This window comes from Pongo pygmaeus, chromosome 17, assembly GCF_028885625.2.
Source record: "Pongo pygmaeus isolate AG05252 chromosome 17, NHGRI_mPonPyg2-v2.0_pri, whole genome shotgun sequence".
Lineage (NCBI taxonomy): Eukaryota > Metazoa > Chordata > Mammalia > Primates > Hominidae > Pongo > Pongo pygmaeus.
The window spans coordinates 27,444,117-27,470,364 of record NC_072390.2 but is presented as its reverse complement, the minus strand read 5'-3'; the positions used below and the strand labels follow the sequence as shown (position 1 = coordinate 27,470,364).

The 26,248-nt window shown below is 39.1% G+C and overlaps 1 protein-coding gene across 13 annotated transcripts in view; it reads left to right on the top strand.

Moving 5' to 3' along the window:
* PTPRM (protein tyrosine phosphatase receptor type M) overlaps nt 1–26,248 on the top strand; it is an 840,386-nt gene that overhangs the window by 149,090 nt on the left and 665,048 nt on the right. The window lies entirely within an intron of this gene.

Genomic DNA, 26,248 nt, shown 5'->3' with positions numbered 1-26,248 from the left:
AGGGGTCGCAATCCTAGTCTCTGATAAAACAGACTTTAAACCAACAAAGATCAAAAGAGACAAAGAAGGGCATTACATAATAGTAAAGGTATCAATGCAACAAGAAGAGCTAACTATCCTAAATATATATGCACCCAATACAGGAGCACCCGGATTCATAAACGAAGTTCTTAGAGACCTACAAGGAGACTTAGACTCCCACATAGTAATAGTGGGAGACTTTAACACCCCACTGTCAATATTAGAAAAATGAGATGGAAAATTACCAAGGATATTCAGGACTTGAACTCAGCTCTGCACCAAGTGGACCTAATAGACACCTACAGATCTGTCCCCCCAAATCAACAGAATACACATTCTTCTCAGCGCCACATTGCACTTACTACTCTAAAATTGACCACATAATTGGAAGTAAAACACTCCTCAGCAAATGCAAAAGAATGGAAATCGTAACAGTCTCTCAAACCACAGTGCAATCAAATTAGAACTCGGGATTAAGAAACTCACTCAAAATCGCACAACTACATGGAAACTGAACAATCTCCTCCTGAGTGACTACTGGGTACATAATGAAATTAAGGCAGAAATAAATAAGTTCATTGAAACCAAGAACAAAGACACAATGTGCCAGAATATCTGGGACACAGCTAAAGCAGTGTTTAGAGGGAAATTTATAGCACTAAATGCCCACAAGAGAAAGCAGGAAAGATCTAAAATTAACATCCTAACATCACAATCAAAAGAACTAGAGAAGCAAGAGCAAATAAATTCAAAAGCTAGCAGAAGACAAGAAATAACTACAATTAGAGCAGAACTGAAGGAGACAGAGACATGAAAAACCCTCAAAAAAAATAAATGAATCTAGGAGATGGTTTTTTGGACAGATCAACAAAATAGACCACTAGCCAGACTAACAAAGAAGAAAAGAGAGAAGAATCAAATAGACACAATAAAAATGATAAAGGGGATATCACCACTGATCCCACAGAAATACAAACTACCATGAGAGAATACTATAAACACCTCTACGCAAATAAACTAGAAAATCTAGAAGAAATGGATAAATTCCTGGACATGTACACCCTCCCAAGACTAAACCAGGAAGAAGTCGAATCCCTGAATAGACCAATAACAAGTTCTGAAATTGAGGCAGTAATTAATTGCCTACCAACCAAAAAAAGCCTAGGACCAGACAGACTCACAGCCAAATTCCACGAGAGGTGCAAAGACCATTCCTTCTGAAACTATTCCAAACAATAGAAAAAGAGGGAATCCTCCCTAACTCATTTTGTGAGGCTGACATCATCCTGATACCAAAATCTGGCAGAGACACAACAAAAAAAGAAAATTTCAGGCCAGTATGCCTGATGAACATCGATGCGAAAATCCTCAATAAAATAATGACAAACCGAATCCAGCAACACATCAAAAAGCTTAACCACCACAATCAAGTCGGCTTCATCCATGGGATGCAAGTCTGGTTCAACATACATGAATCAATAAATGTAATCCATCACATAAACAAAACCAATGACAAAACCACATGATTATGTCAATAGATCCAGAAAAGGCTTTTGACAAAATTCAACACCCCTTCATGCTAAAAACTCTTAATAAACTAGGTATTGATGGAAAGTATCTCAAAATAATAAGAGCTATTTATGACAAACCCACAGCCAATATCATACTGAATGGGCAAAAGCACAGGACAAGAATGCCCTCTCTCACCACTCCAATTCAACATAGTATTGGAAGTTCTGGCCAGGGCAATCAGGCAAGAGAAAGAAATAAAGTATATTCAAATAGGAAGAGAAGAAGTCAAATTGTCTCTGTTTGCAGATGACATGATTGTATATTTAGAAAACCCCATCATCTCAACCCAAAATCTCCTTAAGCTGATAAGCAACTTCAGCAAAGTCTCAGCATACAAAATCAATGTGCAAAAATCACAAGCATTTCTATACACCAATAATAGACCAACAGAGAGGCAAACCATGAGTGAACTCCCATTCACAATTGCTACAAAGAAAATAAAATACCTAAGAATCTAACTTACAAACGATGTGAAGGACCTCTTCAAGGAGAACTACAAACCACTGCTTAAGGAAACGAGAGAGAAGACAAACAAATGGAAAAACATTCCATGTTCATGGATAGGAAGAAGAACCAATATCATGAAAATGGCCATACTGCCCAAAGTAATTTATAGATTCACTGCTATCCCCATCAAGCTACTATTGACTTTCTTCAGAGAATTAGAAAAAACTACTTTAAATTTCATATGGAACCAAAAATAGTCCGTATAGTCAAGACAATCTTAAGCAAAAAGAACAAAGCTGGAGGGATCACGCTACCTGACTTCAAACTATACTACAAGTCTACAGTAACCAAAACAGCATGGTTCTGGTACCAAAACAGATATATAGACCAACGGAACAGAACAGAGGCCTCAGAAATCACACCACACAGCTACAACCATCTGGACTTTGACAAACCCAAGAAAAACAAGCAATGGGGAAAAGATTCCCTATTAAATAAATGGTGTTGGGAAAACTGGCTAGCCATATGTAGAAAACCTTTTACAAAGATTAACTCAAGATGGATTAAAGACTTAAACCTAAGACCTAAAACCATAAAAACCCTAGAGGAAAACCTAGGCAGTACCATTCAGGACATAGGCATGGGCAGAGACTTCATGAGTAAAACACCAAAAGCAATGGCAACAAAAGCCAACATTGACAAATGGGATCTAATTAAACTAAAGAGCTTCTGCACAACAAAAGAAACTATCAGAGTGAACATGCAACCTCCAGAATGGGAGAAAATTTTTGCAATCTATCCGACAAAGGGCTAATATCCAGAATCTACAAAGTACTTAAACAAATTTATAAGAACAAAACAGCCCCATCAAAGAGTGGGAAAAGGATATGAACAGACACTTCTCAATAGAAGATATTTATGCAGCCAACAAACATGAAAAAAGCTCATCATCAGTGGTCATTAGAGAAATGCAAATCAAAACCACAATGAGATACCATCTCATACCAGTTAGAATGGCAATCATTAAAAAGTCAGGAAATAACAGATGCTGGAGAGAATGTGGAGAAACAGGAATGCTTTTACACTGTTGGTGGGAGTGTAAATTAGTTCAACCATTGTGGAAGACAGTGTGGCAATTCCTAGAAACTAGAAATACCATTTGACCCAGCAATCCCATTACTGGGTAGATACCCAAAGGATTAGAAATCATTCTACTATGAAGACACATGCACACATATGTTTACTGCAGCACTATTCACAATAGCAAAGACTTGGAACCAACCCAAATGCCCATCAGTGATAGACTGGATAAAGAAAATGTGTCACATATACACCATGGAATACTATGCAGCCATAAAAAAGGATGAGTTCATGTAGTTTGCAGGGACATGGACGAAGCTAGAAACCATCATTCTTAGCAAACTAACCCAGGAAGAGAAAACCAAACACCGCATGTTCTCACTCATAAGTGGGAATTAAACATGCTCAAAAATTGTTTTTGAAATGTTTTCAAAAACAATTGTAAACATTTTATATTAAAAAATACTGATAAGGATGGGAGCAAAGAAATTCTAGGCAGAAAAGGGATGGGATTTCTGGTGAAACCCCACTCTCAAGTTGAAAAGCCTGAAACTGTGAAGACTTACATCCCTATTTTCCTGCTTGAATATTGCCTTTTCCTAAAACACCCATGGCCCCACCCTACCCCATCCTCTGCCTGTAAAAACCCCAGACTCAGCTGGTAGATGGGACTATGGCTGGATGTTGGAGAGAAGCAGCTTGACTTAAGAGGGACAGCTTGATGGCATAACTTCGGAGAAGAATCAGATTAGAGATGGCTGGACTTCAGGGAAAGATTACCTACCCGCCCTATCCCCTTTTTGGCTCCCCTTCCTGTGGAGAGCCACTTTCATCAGCAGTAAAATCCCCCACAGTTACCATGCTTCAGTTCATTCATGTGATCTCATTTTTCTTGGACATTGGACAAAAGTTCAGGATTCATTAGTGTAGATACAAAAGGCTGTCATGCTAGTTCATTGCCTTCACTGGCAGAGGGCAGCTGCCTCACGTGAAAAGGCAAAGGGCCCACTGAGCTGTTCAACTTAAGCCATCTGTGGACAGCAGCATTAAAAGAGCACTGAAGCCTCTGGGGCTTCAGGTGTTGCAGGCAATCCTGCCTGGATGCTGCTGTGGGGCTTCATGGAGTTTGCTCCTGCCTGTGCTAAAGCGTCTAGCTGGTTCCAGCACCCACTCACCTGTGTGCTCCCTCCTGCAAGGAGTGGAACACAGCGAGTCTTGAGTGAGTGGAGTTTGATCCCGCTGTCACTGAAGTGGCTAGCCCTTTCCAGTGCTTGTTCACTCCAGTTCCCACACCTGTTTGCTTGTGCTCCCTCCCTTGAGGAACTGAGAGTGGTGGGCTGAGTAAACAAGGCACCCCTGTTGAGAGTCTCGTGAAGGGGTCAGGGAAATATCCTGCTTCAATACCATCATCATTCTTCACAGAAGTTAGAAAAAAAAATTTAAATTCATATGGAACCAAAAAAAAGCCTGCATAGCCAAAGCAATGCTAAGCAAAAAGAACAAATCTGGAGGCATCACATTACCATGCTTCAAATTATACTGCAAGTCTCTAGTTACCAAAACGGCATGGTACTGGTATAAAAATAGACATGTAGAACAATGAAACATAATAGAGAACTCAGAAATAAAGCCAAATACAGCCAAGTGAGCTTTGACAAAGAGTATAGATACATAAAGTGGGGAAAGGACACCCTATTCAATAAATGGTGCTGGGATAACTGGTAAGCCACATGTAGAAGAATGAAAGTGGATCCGCATCTTTCACCTTATTTAAAAATCAACTCAACATGGATCAAAGACTTAAATCTAAGACCTGAAACCATAAGCATTCTGGAAAATAACAACAGAAAAACTCTTCTAGACATTGGCTTCAGCAAAGAATTTATGACTAACAACTCAAAAGCAAATTCAACAAAAACAAAAATAAACAAATGGGACCTAATTAAACTAAAAAGCTTCTGCACAGCAAGAGAAATAATCAGCAGAGTAAACAGACAACCCACAGAATGGGAGAAAATATTTGCAAACTGTGCATCTGACAAAGGGCTAATATCCAGAATCTGCAAGGAACTCCAACAAATCAGCCAGAAAGAAATAATTCCATCAAAAACTGGGCAAAGGACAAGAATAGATGATTCTTAAAAGAAGATATACAAACAACGAACAAACGTGAAAAAATGCTCAACCTCACTACTTATCAGAGAAATGCAAATTAAAACCGTAATGAGATATAAGAATGGCCATAATTTAAAAAATTAAAAAATAGTAGATGTTGGTATGGTTGTGATGAAAAGGGAATTCTTTTACGCTGCTTGTGGGAATGTAAACTAGTGCAACCACTATGGAAAACAGTATGGAGATTCTCTAAAGAACTAAAAGTAGAACTACCATTTGATCTGGCAATCCCACTACTGGGTATTTACCTAATGGAAAAGAAGTCATTATATGAAAAGACACTTGCACATGCATGTTTATAGCAGCATAATTTGTGACTGTAAAAATACAGAACCAATATAAATGCCCATCAACCAACGAGTGGATAAAGAAAATGTGCTGTACAACTCAGCCATAAAATGGAATGAAATAATGGCCTTTGCAGCAATTTGGAGTTGGCAGCCATTATTCTAAGTGAAGTAACTCAGGAATGGAAAATCAAACACTGTATGTTCTAACTTGTAAGTAGGAGCTATCAGGATGCAAAGGCATGAGAGTGATATAATGGATTTTGGGGATGTGGAGGGATGGGTGGGAGAGTGTGGGGGATAAAAGATGACATATTGGGTACAGTGTACACTGCTCAGGTGACAAGTGCACCAAAATCTCAGAAATCACCACTGAAGAACTTACCCATGTAACTGAACACCACCTGTTCCCAAAAAACTATTAAATTTAGAATACAAAAACAAAAAAAAAATAAAAAACACACTTAATAAAATAGTAATTGTTAAACAATAAACAATTCATTAGGTGTAGATAAAACATTTAGACTACAGATAAGGTCAGCATAATACTTAATGGTGAAATAAGAGAGGCATTCCTACTAAGTTTCCAAACAAGGCAAGGATCCCACTATGTTCATTGCTGTTTAATATTACATTGGAGATAATAGCCAATGAAATCAAACAAGGAAAAATAGAGGCTTAAGAATTACACATAAGAAAGTGAAACTACCTCTTTACAGACGATACCTAGAAAATCCAGACAATCAATGAGAAAACAAACACAGTAAAATAATTCAAATAAGATAGCAGAATATAAAATTAACATACAAAAGTCAAAAGCCAGGTGTAGTGGTGTGTATCTGTAGTCCCAAGCTACTCGTTAGACTGAGGTAGGAGGATCTCTTGATCGCAAGAGTTTGAGTCTACCTGGGTGAGATAGCAAGACCCCATCTCTTAAAAAATTAAGGAAACCCTTAAACTTCTCCTGGAGGGCCCACAAGTAGACTTGAACAAATGGATAGTTATAATTTGTTCTTTGATAGGACAACTCATCATAAAAATATCAGCTATCTTCAAATTAATAAATTTAATTCAATACTAATAAAAGTGACAAAGTTTTACTTTGAGCTTAATGATTTGATTCTAATATCCACATATAAAATAAATGTACAAAAATAGGAAAACCTGATAGTAGAAGAGTAATGGGGAATTTGCTTTTTCCAATATCCACACTCTAGAGCCTCTGTAATGAAATAGTGGGTGCTAGCATACGAATTGGTCATCAGAGAAAAAAAAGCAGGACATAGACCCAAGAACACATGGAAATTCACTGTAATAAAAGTGGCTTCTCAAATCAGTGGGAAATGATAGACTTAAAAAAAAATTAATAGACTATGATTGTGGTAAAATCCATATTACATAAAATTTGCCATCTGAACTATTTTTTAAGGTATACAGTTCACTAGTGTTTTGTTATATTGTTGTGCAGCCATTCTCCAGAACTCTTTTCACCTTGCTAACCTGATTCGGTACCCATTAACTAACTCCCAGCACCTCCCCATCCCCCAGCCACCGGAAACTATCATTCTACTTTGTGCCTCTCATTTTGACTACTCTAGGTATCCCATATAAGGAGAATCATACAATATTTATCTTTTTGTGACTGGCTTATTTCACTTAGGATAATGTCCTCAAGGTTCATGCATGTGGCATGTCAGAATTTCCTTCCTTTGTAAGGATGAATAATGTTCCATTGTATGTGTATGTACCACATTTTGTCTGTCCATTTATTTATCAGTAGACTCTTGGGTTGCTTCTACTTTTTGGCTGTGATGAATGATTCTGCAATGAACATGGGTATACAGATTTCTCAGGACCCTGCTTTGAATTCTTTTTGATATGTACTCAAATGGAATGCAGGATCATAGGGTAATTCTATTTTAAACTTTTTGAGGGACTTCCATACTCTTTACCACAGGGACTATAGTATTTTACATTCTCACCAATAGTGTGAAAGGGTTCCGGTTTCTCCACATCATCATCAACACTTATTATTTTCTTTTCTTTTTTTTTTTTTTGATATTAGCTATTCCAGTGGGCATGAGATGATATCTGATTGGGTTTTGATTTGCGTTTCCCTAATGATTAGTGATGTTTGGCATCTTTTTATATTCTTTTTGGCCATTTGTGTACCTTCTTTGGAGGAATGTCTATTCAAGTCCTTTGGCTATTTTATAATTGGATTTTTTGTTTTTGTTGATTTTTAGGACTTCTTCATATGTTCTGTATATTAACTCTTTATTAGATACGTGATTTGTAAGTATTTTCTGTCATTCTATGGGTTTCCTTTTCACTTTGTTGATTGTGACCTTTGATACAAAGAAGTTTTATATTTTGATGTAATCCATTTTATCTATTTTTATTGTTGTTACCAGTGATTTTAGTGTCATAGCCAAGAAATCAATGCCAAATCCAATGTCGTGATGAGTGATACAGTTTCAGCTCTTTCATTTGGGTCTTTGATGCATTTTGAGTTAATTTTTGATTATGATATAAGGCAAGAGTGAAAATTCATTATTTTTGCATGTGGATATCCAGTTTATTCAGTACCATTTGTTGAAAAGACTGTTCTTTTACCACTGAATGTTTTTGACACCCTTGTCAGAAATTACTCAATCATATATGCCAGGGTTTACTTCTGGGCTCCCTATTCTGTTTCATTACTCTGTGTTTATGCCAGTACTACATTGTTTTAGTTTGATTTTATTTTTTAAGAAGTTTCAAGTTTACAGAAATAATTGAATGAAATGTGTAGAGTTCCTATATATTCCTTCTCCCCACCAGTTTTCCTTTATTCTTAAAATCTTGAATTTGTGTAGTGTATTTGTTGTAATTGCATAGGCAATATTGAGAGATTATTGTTAATGAAGGTCCATAGTTTACATTAGGATTCACTGTTTGTATTGTATATGCTATGGGGTTTGACAAGTATGTAAGGACATGTGTCTAGCATTACAGTATCATACATGAAACAAGTTTTACTGCTCTAAAAATCTTCTGTGCTCTGCTTATTCACCCTTTTGTTCCACTAATCCCTGGCAACCACTAATCTGCTTTCTGTCTCCATAGTTTTGGCTTTTCCAGAATGTCATATTGTTGGACTCATACAGTGTATAGTCTTTTCAGATTGGCTTCTTTCACCGAGCAATAAGCATTTAAGGTTCTTCTGTGTTTTTTGGTGGCTTGATGGCCCATTTCTTTTTATTTGAAAAGATAGACTTTTAATAAGTTGTGTTGGAACACCTAGATAATCATTTGGTAAATATGAAGTAGGACACATACTGTACACCGTACACCATCATAAACTCCAGATGGGTCAGAAAAAAAGAAAAGAAAAATCAAGAAAAAAGTGAAGCCAGATAAATACTAAAATAAAACGTGAGTAAATTCACTTATAAATTGGATATAAAGAAAGCCTTTCTATAACTCAAAACCAAGATGAAATAAAATAAAATATTGACAGGTTTGCCAGTAGCAACATAAAAACTTTAAAGAAAAAGTTGCATGAAGAAAACTACCATAAGCAAAACCAAAAGACAAATCATAAACTGGGAATAAATGTTTACAACACATCATATATAAAGGGATAATATACCTCATATTAAAGGATTCTTAAAAATCAGAGAACACAGGAGAAACTTAAGAGACAAAAGGATAAAACAGGGACAGAGAGTTCATGTAAATCGGTACGCAAATGACTTTTAGACCTATGAGAAGATGTTCAAGTTCACTTATAATAGGAGAAATGCAAATTAAAATGGCACTATGTAACTAAACTCAGATCTGAGCCACTTGAAAACCACAAACTCAAGAGACAAGTTTTGGTGAATGGAAAGTTAGTTTTTTTTTTCCAAGAAGCCAGCAACTCCAGGAAGTCAGTGAACTAGCATTTGAAGACCGCCTTTCTAAGTTGTGAATCTAGATCAGGAGTTTTTAAGGGAAATAGGGGAAATGATGATCAAAGCATTCTTGTGAACATGCATAGTATCAGGTGGCTGTTAAACATTGCTTTTTCTTGGTGAAAGTCTTGTGGCCTCCTACAGGCTATTCTTATCAGGCTGGTCAGCTCATTCCCAGAGCTGCTGGTATTTTCTTTTATCTTTCTTGAACATCCTGTTTTCCTGAGGCTGTTTTAGGTGAATAATCTACAAACTCACGCAAAACAATAATTACATTCAAGCAAGCAAGCTTTTTCTAACATGGAGTCAGTAGATACCATTAACCTAATAGATCAAAAAACATTTAAAATCTTGATGAATTCTCTTGGTAAAGACAAGGGCAAAAAGAACCCTTAAGTACCTGGCTGGTGTGAGTGCCTGAGGGTCCCACTCCATGGAGAGAGATTTGGCAATGTCTAAGAATGAGACCTCCACTGACTGTCAGTGCCCACCCCTGCCCTCTGTGCTCTGCATCTTTCCATGTTCTAGGGTGAATTTTCATGCTAGAACCGTGTAAGTTTCCTCTGCCCACCAGCTTGTAGGCTGGAATTCACATTCTCTGGGAGAAGCTCTCAACCAGTGGCTCTCCTGTTGCTGTTATTCCTCAGGAGGCATGATTTTGAGGCATGTTCCTTGTGCCACTTCCAGCGTTTCCCTTCGGGATTCTGAGGCCCTGTCCCCTAGGGGCGCGGGCTAGGAGAGCACCCTTTTTGTCTGCCTTTTCCTCCTGTGTTACCTCCTTGCCTTCCTATACTCGCTGCATTTCCCTAATAAGCAACTTGCACTCTTTTCCTTGTTACAAGTTCTCCTTCTGAAGCTTCCTTACAAATATCTTTCAGTGAGTGAAATTGAAATTACTGTTCTGTGCCTCCAGGCCCTGCTCCCAATACCCTCTAAAAGTGACCTGCTCTGAATTCCTAATGATTTACCATTTCTGGAAACTTAACTCACATATCTTCTATGTACTCTCTAGTAATTTCCTGTTTTTTTTTTTAATGTGAGGTGTAAACTCCTGGAGGAGAAAAAGTGTGATTCTCAAGGGTCAGGTATTGTGTCTTGCATATAGTTGTCACTTAGTACATTTGTTGAATGGAAAGTAGTAACACTTTTCTAATTTTTTCTCAAAATTCTTGTATACACTGGTGTGATATTTATAAAGTTTCTTTCTTCTTATGTGTTTTCTTTTTTATCTGTTACAGACACAAAGACAATCATGATCATTTCTGTTGTTGAAAAAGTGTGACTTTAACCATTTTTTCCTCACTTCTCATTTAAAAATAAAAAATTTACAGCAACATGGACCTAGTAAAACCTGATTTAAACTAGACCAAACCTACAAGAAAATCTGGCTCTTGACAAGTAGTAACTGTCTTAAAAAGAAGGCGGATTCATTTAAACCATTAGCACACCTGTAGGTTGCTGGTACCCGGCATTATCCCTACAACATTGGTTTTCCGTAAGATCGATTACTTGACCTTGCCTGAAAAGATTTTTTCAGAATCTAGCTGTGAACTTGTTATTATTGTTTTAACCCCATTATGGGTACATAAGATGGATACAATTCCCAGTGGTCAGAGGACATACACTGGAATACATTTAGCAGGAAGGCTGTAGCAGAGAGATTAGCAGAGATTAAGAAAGTAGTATTAAAGATTTGGTGGCTGTTCCTGGTATATTCATATATTCAAAATAAACTTTAAAATGTGTAGGGCAGTGGGACTCTGACTCATAATTTTAAACTAATTACTCTTATAGTAGTGTTGTTCCCTTTATTGAAAAATAAGTGTTGTATTAAAATGTTCGGGCTCTTTGTCTTTATACACATACCAGTTACATAGACGGGTAGTATTTTCTAATTGTATTTGACCCTAGGACTCAACAGATGCAAATGGTTTATTTGCATTCCATCTATGGCAGCTAGTTCAAAAACTTATTCAACTTCCTCCTGAACTGGCAGAGACAAAGGGTCTTCAGTAGTGACACAGTTCATTCTGGTTATTCACCACATCTAAATGACGGACATCTAAATGATGGACTATCATATTTATCCTGTCCCTAAATCTCATTTTCTCATTCTTCTAAGTGTTGATGTTTGGGTCTCCCTACTGAAATTGTACAGAGTATCATTTTTGGGGGGTCCTTTTGTAAGGCAACTTTTTTGAGATATAATCCACACATTGTACAGTTCACTGACTTAATAGATGAGCATTCCCAGTTCTCCATATTTTTGCCAGTGCTTGTTATTGTCCATATTTTTTGTTCTAGCCACCCCAATGGGTATGAGGTGGTGATAGGGACAGGAGGCAGGGAAATTCTGGGCAGAAAAGGGTGGGTCCCTGGTGAAGTCCCTATCCTCAAGCCAAAGAGCCTGGAACTGCAGCCCAAAGTGAGAACTTACGCTCCTATTTTCTGCTCCAATGTTGCCTTTTCCAAAACCACCCATGGCCCTGCCCCCAACCCCCATCCTGTGCCTATAAAAACCCCAGAGCTCTGCCAGCAGAGAGGGGAGAAGCAGCTGGACATCCGAGACTATGGTTGGATGTCGGAAAGAAGAAGCTTAACCTTGGAGGGACAGTTTGATGGTGTTGCTTTGGAGAGGATTCTGGCCAGGACGGCCGGACTCCAAGGGAACATTACCTTCCTGCTCTGTCCCTTTTTCATCTCCCCTTCCCGCTGACAGCCACTTTCACCAGGAATAAAATCCCTCGCATTTACCATCTTCAGTTCGTTCGTGTGACCTCATTCCTTCTGGACGCCAGAGAAGAAATTGGGTGCCACAAGTGTGGGTGCAAATGGTTGTCACACTGACCGTCCACTGAGTTGTTAACTCTTAAGCCATCCACAGACAGCAAAGCTAAAAGGGCACTGTTGCACTTCCTCTGGGGCTTCGGGTCACGGGGCACTGTACCCTAAACCCTGCTGCAGGGCCAGTACAGAGTTCACTCTTGCTCGTCCCCAAAAGCGCTCGCCCCAGCTCCTGCACCTGTTCACATGCGCTCCCCCTCCTGTGAGGGTTGGAGCAGTCAGTGAGTAGAATTCGCCCCTGCCAGCAGGAGCACAAGTGCACTCCAGTTCCTGCCTGCGAAGGGGTCAGGGAAATAATCTGCTTCTGTGGTACTTGTGGATTTGAGTTACATTTCTCTAACGACTAATCATGAGCATCTTTTTTTTGTTCATGGTGGTCATTTACATATCTTCTTTCAAAAACGTTTTCAGATCTTTTCAGATCCTTTGCTCATTTTTAATTGGGTCATTTCTTATTGAGTTTTAAGATTTCTTTATAGATTCTGGTTAAAAGTCGCTTATCAGATAATATGATTTACAAATACATTCTCCTATCCTGTGGGTTGTTAATAATATCATTTTATGTTTAATTTTTAAGCTATCATAGAAGGATTACTAATCTTTTACTTGCACACTTCTGGTACCCAGAAGGTCTTCAGTAGAGGTTTATGAATAAATGAATGATGTATCTTTACCTCCCTTCTCAACTACTAACCAAACTAAATATGCTTAGTTCCTCAGTTGAGTCTCATATTTTGCCGTCTCTCAATCTCTCAAGAGTGAGAATGACCATTCTTTGGAAGTCTGTTGATATACCATTGTGCCTTATTGCAGAATGGTGTTCCAAATTGGACTCTAATGTGACTTCCCTATTTTGGGTACACTGAGGGTATCAGCTCCTTTGAACTTGATACTGCTTTTCTATTTATTCAACTTAATTTTTCATGACTTTTTAATGCAACTCTGTTATTATTTTGCAAATCAATGAACTGTTGTTATATTCCATGGAATAATAGATCAAAGTCACAGAAAGTGCGTAAGTGAAAAACAGAGGATTATCAGCCTTGACAGCAGTTCATAGAAAAAGACCTGGGCTTTTTAGTTAACTAATTTTATATAATTCAGTGATAAGACAAACTTCTATTGTTTTGTTGTTCTTTGAAGTTTCTTGGTGGTTTTATTTTTAATGAAGTACTTCCTGTCAATTAGAGCTGTGAAATAATGGAATGGGTGACTTGAAAAGTAATGACTTCCCTGTCACCAACATTATTTAAGTAGAGGCTTGGTGACTAACAGGGATATTGTAAGAAGGGGCTCTTGAATGGAGGGTCCACGACTGAGTAACCCATGAAACCAGCTTCTTTCACCTCTAATTTTGTTATCTGCCAAGATCCTTAGGAGAAAAGGTCAGTTTTTTGTGTACACATGCATTATATTTTCAGTTTATTTTTTCATCAAGCAGATGCCTTTAACCTTGAAAGGCTGCTTTATTTCTTCATTGAATTATTTTGGCTTATAAAGAAAATATGTCTGTAGTACTAATCATTAATGATTTTAAGTGTATATACTCAGATAAATTTTTGCTTAGTTGTGCATTCCCACTTTTTTTGTCATTAAGTTTCACAGCTGTATTTAGTAAAATCTTTTGAGAGACAGCCAAGTAACTGATTTTTTTGTGGCAAGCCAATGGCATGTCAAATTTGGATTTATGTTGGAAAGCTGTTTTGCAGACATAAAAGTTGAAATAAACAGCCAAATTATCTTTTCTCCCAAATTTGGATGTGGGAAAGTGAATATGTGTTTGGTTTTTATTTCTGGAATAACTTGAGAATGGATAAATGGGTTTTCCTGTGTGCTGTATTAAACGTGTGCAATTTTGCAGCAAGTCCAAATGTGAGAAATTTAATCCCAAAGAATTATGTTAAGTGTTTGAAAAACATCTATTACTTGGGATCATCTCGTGTGTGCCAGGCACTAGGCCAGGTGCTTTACAAATGTTATCTCATGTAATCCCCAAAATAGAACTGTGGTTTTATAATCATTTCTGTTACAGGCACTAAAATCAAGGGCATCACAGTTTAAGGTAATTTGCTCAAGGTCACAGAATCAGTAAGTATGAATTACAAATTTGGGATTGGGACCCAAATCTTCTTGTCTCTGGTCTCTGGCCTATTCTTTGAAGGCTTCCCCAAATTCTTCAAATTTTACTTATTTTGTGCTGTAATAGGAAATTATAAGTAAGGTTCAGATATTTGTTATTTAATAATGTGACTTCTGATTCATACTTACAGTATTTCAGTATATTTAATTCTGGTTTTGTATAATGATTTAAAATCCAAAATAGCAGTGATGCAGGATTTTGACTCCTTAGTTCAGCTAAATCTGGGTTCTTATCTCATGACCAGGAAGAATTAAGCACATGGACACATTGAAGGGTGAGGAGGGTGGAATTTATTAACCTCTAAAGGAAAGCTCTCAGCAAAGAAAAGGGTCCTGCAAGAAGGTTTCCACCTCACAAATTGAATACCAGGGCCACCATACAGGAGCCGAAGAGGCTACGCTCCTCCCCTGCATAAGGCGCAAATTCCTGGTGGCTCTACCCAGTTCCCTCAGGGCACATGTGGGCATGCCCAGGCAAGCCATAGGTAGTATTGGAAAAGACAACATTCCATTGGTTAAAAGGCATTATTCAGAAAGAATCAATTAGGAAAGGGCAGGCAAACTGGGGCAGACGTTCTCCCTTTGGGTCATGGGTTTTATCTGAGACCAGCAGTCTGGTCTTCAGCCTTCAGGCTGTTTTAGGCTTGAAGGTGAGGTTTCACTAGGGACCCTTCCCTATCTGCCTAGGCATTTGTCTGCCTCCTGCCTCTATCAGCAGCATTTCTCTATTATAATTGATAGGAACAGAAATAATTAATCTGTGTCCTAGACTATTTGTAAACTCTACTTCAATGTAAATGTAGTTTTATAATTAAAATGAAGGATCATCAAGAATCTAGCTATTACTTTTTTTTGAAAAGTAATTTTCCTCCAACCTTTTTTTTTTTTTTTTTTGAGATGCAGTTTCTCTCTATTATCAAGGCTAGAGTACAAGCCCACTGCAGTCTTGAATTCCTGGCCTCAAGCAATCCTCCTGCCTCAGCCTTCTGAGTAGCTGGGCCCACAGTTGGGCACCACCACACTGGGCTAATTTTTAAATTTTTTGTAGAGACAGCATCTAGCTTTGTTACCCAGGCTGGTCTCAAACTCGTGGATTCAAATGTCCTCCTGCCTCAGCCTCTCAAAATGCTGGGATTATAGACGTGAGCCCACACTGGCCCCCTCCAACTTTTTATGGGAGGTGTTCCTGAATGGAATGGCTTGGCCTTTGTTGTACATCAAGGTAATAAAGAAATGGTCCTCACTTATGGCTTAACTTTATTTTCCCCAAGGATTTGGCACAGGTGTTGTGTGACCCTGATTCAGGGCTTGTGGAACCCCCTCTGGGTAGTGAAATAGATGATCTTCTCAAGATAGATTATACAGTCATGCCTTAGGCTGGTCTTTGAGTGGAATATTATCTCTTCCTGGCTCTTTTAATTTTCTGCTACAGACAGAACTTCCATTGTATTTAAAATAGCATTTATTTTATAGTAAGGCTGAAAAAAAAAACAGTACAAAAGACTTAGAAGAATATAGTCAAGGTAGAGTTGATGTCAAATGGAAATGGTAACATTCATTTAAGTAGTGCAATTACAAATGGCCTTGGGGCTCTTAGCTCTACTTGCCATATTGTCAGTTCTGGAGCCACTGGTAGGTATTTTGTCCTTATCATTTCAAAGCACACAGTTGAATTTATTACTTCAGTTATTATCCTCAGTTACTTATATTTTTTAGGATACTTTTAACTTGAAGGATTAAAAAAACTAATCATATAGAACCATCTAAATCCAACATAAATTTAAATCTTAGTTTCATTTTTATCTTAATGATAAAATAATGAATTAAAGCTTTTGTACATACCGTGTTGTTGAAGTTGTCTCTAGTGTATTCATGATTGAAAAATATACTCTACATGTACTTTCAGGCTTATATGAAATACCTTTCAAGTATCAAATATTTATGGAAATATTCTGCTTTGGCTCTGAATCTGTTACACCTAGAGCCTCACTGTAACACTGTCCTTGGGTTCTGTTATGATTAACATTTGGCACTTATGTAATAAAACCAGTTTTACAAGGGCCAAAATGGACCCTTGTGAATGAAAGTGGCCTCTAAACATACTAAAATGCATGATAACATTAACAAATCTTTAATTCTAGATTCTTTAGAGGATGTCACCATAGGATGATTGATGCTGAAAATGAACTATGTCATGTTCACTTTTTCTCTGTTACGTACTGGATGCTTATTTATTTAGAAATTTGGTGCATAAATTGTTGTCTAACACTGTTTGAATATTTAATGGCCAGTCATTTCTATGTTACCCCTAAGGATGTCTTCCTTTACTTTTAGAGTTCCTACGGTTCCTCCTCAAGTTATGAATTAGTGTTTTCATGAGGCAGCAGAGAAGTGTCCATATTACCTTAAACCACACATAATTAGAAACATAAATGCGCCGAATACACTCAGCACTCAACAAACACCTGTATTGTTACCTAAAGGCCAAATGATTATTCTTGGATTATCCACAGTTTAGCTGGTCTGTATCACTCTTCATCCGAATTTAGAATAGGTAATTAAAAGTCATTTATCTGTGATTGTATTGCTCAGAAACATGAAGTATGAAATTTCTATACCAGTGCCTCATAGTAAATTCTTTCCCTAAAGGCAAGTAATTATGGATCCAGAAACATTTTTCCTTCACTGAGGAGAGGGGTGATTAAAAAGCTTCCTTCGAAGTCCAAAATACTGCAGATTTGTTGAGACAGTTTTGTTTCCCTGACATGTTGATTGCACTTCACATCACACACAATACCAAGGGACTTATTCTGTAAGGTTTCTGGCCTTCCCCTTTATCATAATTGCAGAGTGTCACATTGATCTGATGGAGATGAATTTAGAACAATTGTTGATTGGAAGTTCTTGATAAAGACAGGGAGTTCAAACACAGACTCTGCCTGGAAATTCAGCAGCGAACATCCCTCATCTATCATAATTTAACAGATGAGAAAGATCAAGATAACCTGCCATCCATCATATCTATTTAACTGTACTCCAGAGTGAATTAAATTGTATTTAACAACTTTTATCTTACAGGGTTTACACACTGAAAGAGAACAGCACTTCTTCATCAAGTTGTTGCTCTCTGTTTATCAATTTAAGATTTTGAAACTTGTTCTAAAACATTCAATATCCAGTAAATTCCTTTCAAAGACTTTATGGTCCTTAATTTCCCCCAAGTTTTGTGCTTACTGGTAATAAAGAATATCAGTTTAGTACTATAGCAATGGAGAAGTATTCCTAGGATGCAATGGTATAAAATAGTATCTTATCCTTGAATATAGACGTACTCAATTGAAATAAGCTTGGTTGGTATTGCAAGTATTAATTTGGAGTACTTTCAGACATTTTAAGAGGTATCGTTTTAGGGCCATAGAATAGTAGAGTTAGGAGCGCACCTGAAGATCTAATTTAATCCTTTAGTTTGCAGCTAAGGAAACTGGGCTCAAAGAGGTACCTGACTGTTATAACAAGGCCATCTAAGTTATCTGCAATAGTGCTGGGATAAACATGCAGGATTTCTGACTCCCGGAATAGCTTTTCTTTGATCCTACCATGTATCTTTATGTACAGATTCTATGTGGATTCTCTGAAACTCATGTCTTATCAGTATCTTTTAGGATTAAGGGAGAGGGGAAAGATAACCATGGCATGAAATAATATAACAGACCCTTAAAACTTGATATCATCAATTTTGAGTTACAAGAGGAAATAAATGGGGAAAGTAAGGGAAAGGAGATCACTCTCTGTTCTTGCTTTTCTCCAACCTACTAACATTAGAGAACTGATAAAAAATTTATTCATGAACTTTGCTGATCAAATTGTTATGTGTTGCCATCTTGGATAATTTGTACATCTGCAGAAGCAAGAAAAAATTAAGTTTTCTTTTTGGAGAGCAAGAAAATTCAATAAGAAAACATTTTCTAACGTCTTGATAGAAATTATTGGTATAAAAACTTAGGTCTTTAGTTAGGATTTGATCCAGCCCAAGATGGAAAACACAAAATAAGAATGGTGTAAGCAAGTAGAATTTATTTTTCTTTCAAGGAAAAGGAGTACACAGGTTCCTTCTTTGCCTTCTCTATCTTCCTAATGTGGCAACGAAGGTTCAACATACCTTCCCCAGCCCTGGCCATCACATCCTCAGCTAGCCTGAAGGGGTGAGTGATGAACAGTAGGGCGAGGGGAAGGGCCAGTATGAGCTGGCTTCGAAGGTGGTGTCTTAAGCAGCCACATGATACTTCTACTTCCATTTCATTTTCATTGGTCAGAACTTAGTTATGAGAATACCTGTTGCTTCAAGGAAGACTGGAACATTCAGTCTGTATTCTGGGTAGCCAGGAGTCCAGCTAAAATCAGGATTGTGTTACTTTATTGATCTTAATAAATTATAATATTTGATTTTTTATTTTTAAAAATATTACTTTTTTTAGAGACAGGGTCTTGCTCTGTTGTTGCTCAGGCTGGAGTGCAATGACATGATCATAGCTCACTGCAGCCTCTGCCTTCTGGTCTCAAGTGATCCTCCCACCTTGGTCTCATGAGTAGCTGGAACTACAGGTATGCATCCCCATGCCTGGCTAATTTTTGAAATTGTTGTAGGGATGGAGTCTCACTATTGCCCAGGCTGGTCTTGAACTCTTGGTCTCAAGTGGTCCTCCCACCTTGGCTTCCAAAAGTGCTGAGATTTCAGGTGTGAGCTACTGTGCCTGGCCTCACAATATGGACTCTTGAGCCCCATAACTGAACCACAGAATAAGAATCCCTGTGTTTATTTGGAGGTTCTTTTCCAGCAAGCTTTTCCAGGGCTCCCTATGCAGCCAGCGTCACATGTTTAGGAATCATTGCACTACAATATAGGCTAGACATACTGATGCAGGATTTTTGCTCCTTAGTTCAGCTAAACCTGGGTTTTTGTCTCATGACCAGGAAAAATTAGGCATGTAGACACATTGAAGGGTGAGGAGGGTGGAATTTATTTATTTTACTTATTTTGTATTTTAAATTCCGGGATACATGTGCAGAATGTGCAGGTTTGTTACATAGGTGTACATGCGCCATGGTGGTTTGCTGCACCTATCAACCCGTCATCTAGGTTTTAAGCCCCGCATGCATTAGGTATTTGTCCTAATGCTCTCTTTTCCCCTGCCCCCTACCCTCCAACAGGCGCTGGTGTGTGTTGTTCTCCTCCTTGGTTTCCATGTGTTCTCATTGTTCAGCTCCCACTTATGGGCGAGAACATGCGGTGTTTGGTTTTCTGTTCCTGTTAGTTTGCTGAGAATGATGGCTTCCAGCTTCATCCATGTTCCTGCAAAGGACATGATCTCATTCTTTTTTATGGCTGCATAGTATTTCATGGTGCATATGTGTCACATTTTCTTTAGTCAGTCTATCATTGATAGGCATTTGGGCTGGCTCCAAGTCTTTGCTATTGTAAATAGTGCTGCAATAAACATATGTGTGCATGTGTCTTTATAGTAGAATGATTTATAATCCTTTGGGAATATACCCAGTAATGTGATTGCTGGGTCAAATGGTATTTCTGGTTCTAGATCCTTGAGGAATCAGAGCACAGAATTTATTAAGGAAAAGGAATGCTCTCAGCAAAGAAAGGGTTCCTGTAAGCAGGTTTCCACCTCACAAATTGAATACCAGAGCCGCCATGCAAGAGTTGAAGAGGCCAGGCTCCTCCCCTGCATAGGGGCAAATTCCTGGTGGCTCCACCCCATTCCCCCAGTGCATGTGGGCCTCCAGTCCGCTGTGGGCATGCCCAGGCAAGCCCCCTGGGCAGGTTCCCTTTTCTGCACAGAACATCTGGTGTAAACACTTGTGGGGCAGGTTGGAGATTCTCTGGGTACCCTTCCCTAATCCTAGGGGATTTGGCTGTCTGCTGCCTCTATCACTACCTTACCTACCATAGAGATGAAAGCTCTTCACACTAAACATTTCACACTTATGAAGGGGTCAGAACTCTCAGTATATTCCAAACCTACATCCAAAAGTAAAGCTGGCACACATCAGCTTTGCATTAAATATCTTGAAGCCATTTCTGAGCTCACTAGGACAATGGGCCCAGAGGACAAATGAGTAATCTTCATTTCAAGTACCACAAAGGACGACAGAGATCAAGCACCCCAAATCTGTATGTGTCAGGGGCAGTGGAGTGTGGAGGAGGATCTACGGGAAAAGAAGGAACATGATGGTACATTATTTCTGTTGAAAGCAAATGAGGGCACAGTGCAAATGCCAGGCAGTCACCTGCAATCTGTGACATTTCAGCTTTTAAATTCGATTTTTGGCTTATCTAATAAATATGGGATCTGTTTATATTATTATGATTTCATGTTTACTTAAGAGTTTAATGTTATAATTAAGTTGCTGCTAGTTTTGTGAGTACTAAATTGAAGAATTGCTATCATGTAATTATTTGAACAGATAAACATTTTTGGGAGAGGGAAGGCAAATCTGGATTCTGGTAGGGTTGATATTTAAAATTTATCAGTTATAGTTTCAGAAGAAGTGAAACTGACTACAGATCTATTACCTATGTTAATTAAAAGAGGGGAGCAAATGGCATGGAATTTTACTACTCCTTGAAAAAGTTCTACTAGCATTAATGTTCTAGGGAGTATTGCTAAATTCAGTTAAAATTAGTCCATGGTAGCCTCATTGGCATAATAGGGAAAAAGTGAATTCTCCAAAGAATGAAGCTTTCAAATTCATTAGGACAAAAAATTACCTGTCTTCCTCTGGGTATTTATTTTTGCTGCAGCTTGAGCTCCTCTCTTAGCTTTAGTGCCACTTGATAGTATGGACAGATAAAACTCCATGGTGGGGGTCACACACACACATGTTAACCAAAAATAAAATTCTAAGCCCTGCAACCAACTGAATGGATCCCCCTTATGGCCAAGGGGATTCCAAAGAAACCTGAAAAACTAGTTCAGGTCATGAAAGGAAGTGGGGACCAGGCATGCCTCATTGTACCTTCTCTCTTTTGGAGTTTAGATACAACTGACCAGCATTAACATTAAAACAGAGATCTGGCTGGGCATGATGGCTCATGCCTGTAATCTCAACACTTTGAGAGGCTGAGGCAGGCAGATCACTTGAGGTCAGGAGTTTGACACTGGCCTGGCCAACATAGTGACACCCCATCTATATTGAAAATACAAAAATTAGCTGAGCATGGTGGCGGGCGGCGCCTATAATCCCAGCTACTCGGGAGACTGAGGCAGGAGAATAGCTTGAACCTGGAAGGTAGAAGAAGTTGCAGTGAGCCGAGATTGTGCCACTGCATTCCAGCCTGGCCAACAGAGGGAGACTCTGTCTCAAAAGCAAGCAAGCAAACAAACAAACGTTAAAACAGAGATCTTAAGACTGATAGAACATACTCTTTGTACCAAATTCCAGCCTGACTCTAGTATAACATCACATGACAGATAAAGAAGGAAATAGAAATATTTTACCCTAAAAGATGTCTCTTTGCCATATTTTGAAATGGCTCTTTTCATCTATAAAGAATCTCTATTAACATAACTAGATCTTTCCCCCTGCAGTCCTTCCCAGTCATGAAGAGATTAACTAATAGTCTGGCACCTTTCAAGGTCTTAAAAGAGGCATTTACCATCTATTCTTTCTGAAGCCTGCTGCTGGGAGGCCTCATCTAATCTACATAACAAGAACCTTGGCTTCCACAACCTCCCTTATCTTAAAGCCAAGCATTTTTTTTTTTTTTTTTTTTTGCCTGCTGACTTCAACTTTAGGTAAAGCTTAACTCTTTTAACCAATTGCCAATCAGGAAATCTTTGAATCCTTCTTCGACCTGAAAGCACCGCCTCCCCCCACCCCACCCTGGCCAAAATATGTAGTATTGATTGATGCCCTTTGTCTCCATAAAATATGTAAAACCAAGCTATAACCTAACTACCTCGGGCATATGTTCTCAGGACCTCCGAAGGCTGTCACAGGTCATGGTACTCACATTTGATTCAGAGTAAATCTCTCTGAATATTTTATAGAGTTTGGCTTTTTTTTTGGTCAACACTCACATGACTTCAGGGCTGAGAGACAGGTGACATTAGTCACTAAGTGGCTGGGCATAAGATGGGTCACAACTGCTTAGCTCCAGGTAGGAATATAGGTCCAGTTTTGGCAGATCTTCTGAGTTTTCATAAATGCCCAACTCTGGAATTTATTTTATTTTTATTTTTTTTTTAGATCGTGTCTTGCTCTGTCACCCAGGCTGGAGTGCAGTGGCATGATCTCGACTCACTGCAACCTCCGCCTCCTGGGCTCAAGCAATTCTCCCGCCTCAACCTCCCAAGTAGCTGGGATTGTAGCAGGACTAGCCGCGGACAAAACCTCTCAGACACTGAGTTGTAGAAGGAAGGGCTTTATTCAGCTGGGAGCATCGGCAAGCTACTGCCTTAGAATCCGAGCTCCCCGAATGCATAATTTCTGTCCCTTTTAAGGGCTCACAACACTGAAGATTTCACATGAAAGGGTCGTGATTGATTTGAGCAAGCAAGGGGTACGTGACAGGGGCTGCATGCTCTGGTGGTCAGAGAGAAACAGAACAGGGCAGGGAGTTTCACAATGTTCTTCTGTACAATGTCTGGAATCTATGAATAACATCGCTTTCTAAGTTATGAGTTGATTTTTAACTACTGGGTTTAGGCCAGGCAGGCCCAGGCCTGGTTTCGGGCCTGGCGCTGGGCTGCCTGTCTTTGGTCTTATTTCCTTGTTGCTTTTTCTTAAAACAGGTACTAAGTATAAAACAATATAAAATAATATGAGAGGTCTTTCTCTTCCTTCAGGATTACAAGCTTGTACCACCATGCCCAGCTAATTTTTGTATTTTTAGTAGAGATGGGGTTTTACATGTTTGCCAGGCTGGTCTCGAACTCCTGATCTTGGGTGATCCACCTGCCTTGGCCTCCCAAAGTGCTGGGATTATAGGCATGAGCCACCACGCCCAGCCCCAACTCTGGAATTTTATTTTATTTTTTATTTTTTTTGAGACAGAGTCACACTCTGTCATCCAGGCTGGAGTGCAGTGGCACAGTCTCGGCCCACTGCAACCTCTGCCTCCCAAGTAGCTGGGATTACAGGTGCCCGCCACCACGCCCAGCTAATTTTTTGTGTTTTTAGTGGAGACGGGGTTTCACCATGTTGGCCGGGCTGGTCTTGAACTCCTGACCCCGTGATCCACCTGCTTCGGCCTCCCAAAGTGCTGGGATTACAGGCGTGAGCCACAATGCCTGGCCAACTCTGGCATTTTTAAACGGAAACTTTTTTATCTTTAAATGTTGCCAACAAATTTGAAACCCGTATGTAATCTTCAGTCTACCGGTTTGTTTTTTCTCTGCTCCATGTGATAAGATGTAGTTTGTTCCCATAGATTAGACAGACTCCAGGGCTTGTATTCAGCCAGTGTGCATCTGGCTACTAAAGTGTTAAAATACCTGTGGACTGACTGTTAAATAGCCACTGCCTGGTGCTAGTGGTCCTGGGGAATGTTGTGTGTTCAGTGCTGGGGCCTGTGCCAGCCCCTGGTCTCCTGGCCTGTCTATGGCAGTTTCCTGTACTAGCCCTGTCTTCTGTACCTTTGGACCAATGTGGGCCCAAGTCACGATGAGGATCTGGCATTCTCAGCACAGGGGCAATGAGACACACTGAAAACCAAAACCTGGATTCTGATAGGCTCTGCTCCTTCTCCCCAGGCTGTGGCTGTTGGCTGCTCATTGGCATATCCCAGTGTTGTCTTTGTGTGGCCAGTTCAGGGTACTGTAGCTTTCCCTTTGATTAATGAATATAACATTCATTAAATATTTTGGATTTCATTCTGCCATCTTTAATGCATGCTTCTCAAAGATGCTTTATCAATATGTTTTGCCCTTAGAGTGATCTTTTTCCATAGACATAGAGTTTTATTATTCATTCCTTTGTATTGATAAAGCTGCCTTTCTTTTGATATATTAGGTTGGTGCAAAAGTGATTGCAGTTTTGGACCATGATTTTTAAATCATTATAACTAGGCTCAAATACATCTTTTATTAATCAAAATAGGAACCATTGCAATCAACACATTTTTGCCAACAAGAAATAAATTTGTTTATTCCTGTAGCATAAAAATCCATGCTTCGGGATTCAGCGAACTCTTGGAAAGCATTTTCTGCATTCTGCTGGTTGTGGAAGCGTTTTCCCTGCAGAAAGTTGTTTAGATACTTGAAGAAGTGGAGGCCAGTTGGCGAGAGGTCAGGTGAATATGTTGGATGAGACAAAACTTCATAGCCCAGTTCATTCAACTTTTGATTTTTTTTTGAGACGGAATCTCGCTCTGTTGCCCAGGCTGGAGTGCAGTGGCACCATCTCGGCTCACTGCAAGCTCCGCCTCCCAGGTTCACGCCATTCTCCTGCCTCAGCCTCCCGAGTAGCTGGGACTATAGGTGCCCGCCACCACACCCGGCAATTTTTTTTTTTTTTTGTATTTTTAGTAGAGACGGGGTTTCACCGTGTTAGCCAGGATGGTCTCGATCTCCTGACCTCGAGATCCACCCACCTTGGCCTCCCAAAGTGCTGGGATTACAGGCGTGAGCCACTGCTCCTGGTCAGTTCGTTCAACTTTTGAAGCATTGGTTGTGTGACATGCAGTCAGGTGTTATTGTGGAGAAGAACTGGGCCCTTTCTGTTGGCCAATGCCGGCTGCAGGTGTTGCAGTTTTCGGTGTATCTCATCGATTTGCTGAGCATACTCAGATGTAATGGTTTCACCAGTATTCAGAAAGCTGTAATGGATCAGACTGGCAGCACACCGCCAAACAGTGACCATGATTTTTTTTTGGTGCAAGTTTGGCTTTGGGAAGTGCTTTGGAGCTTCTTCTTGGTCTAGCCACTGAGTTGGTCATCGCTGGTTGTCATATAAAAATCCACTTTTCTCGTCGCACATCACAGTCTGATCGAGAAGTTGTTCGTTGTTGCATAGAATAAGATGGCACTCAAAAATGACAGTTTTTTTTTTCTAATTTTCACTCAGCTCATGAGGCATCCATTTACTGAGCTTTTTCACCTTTCCAGTTTGTTTCAAATGCCAAACCACAGTAAAGTGGTCGACGTTGAGTTCTTTGACAACTTCTCATGTAGTTGTAAGAGGATCAGCTTTGATGATTGCTTTCAGTTGGTTGTTGTCAACTTCTGATGGCCATCCCCTATGCTCCTCATCTTCAAGGCTCTCGTCTCTTTTACAAAACTTCTTGAACCACCACTACACTGTACGTTCATTAGCAGTTCCTGGGACAAATGCGTTCCTGATGTTATGAGTTGTCTCTGTTGCTTTACGACCCATTTTGAACTTGAATAAGAAAATTGCTCAAATTTGCTTTCTGTCTAACATCATTTCCATAATAAACAGCAAGTAGTAAGTCATTAGCATGACAACATAAAGCGAGAAATGTGCATTAAAATGATGTATAACATAACCACATTTGTTTAAAAATGTATTCCAATATCAAACAAAATTTCAGCAATGCAAAAACTGCAATTACTTTTGCACCAACCATTTTCCTTTTGCTTTCCCATTCTTCAACTTTAGGATGAATGGGGAGTGGATACAGCAGGCACCTTGGGAGTCATTGGATTTTCCTAGTTTGTCTAGTTTGTCTCTTATCCGTTGTATTGCCATGTTCTGCTCATTACCGTCTTA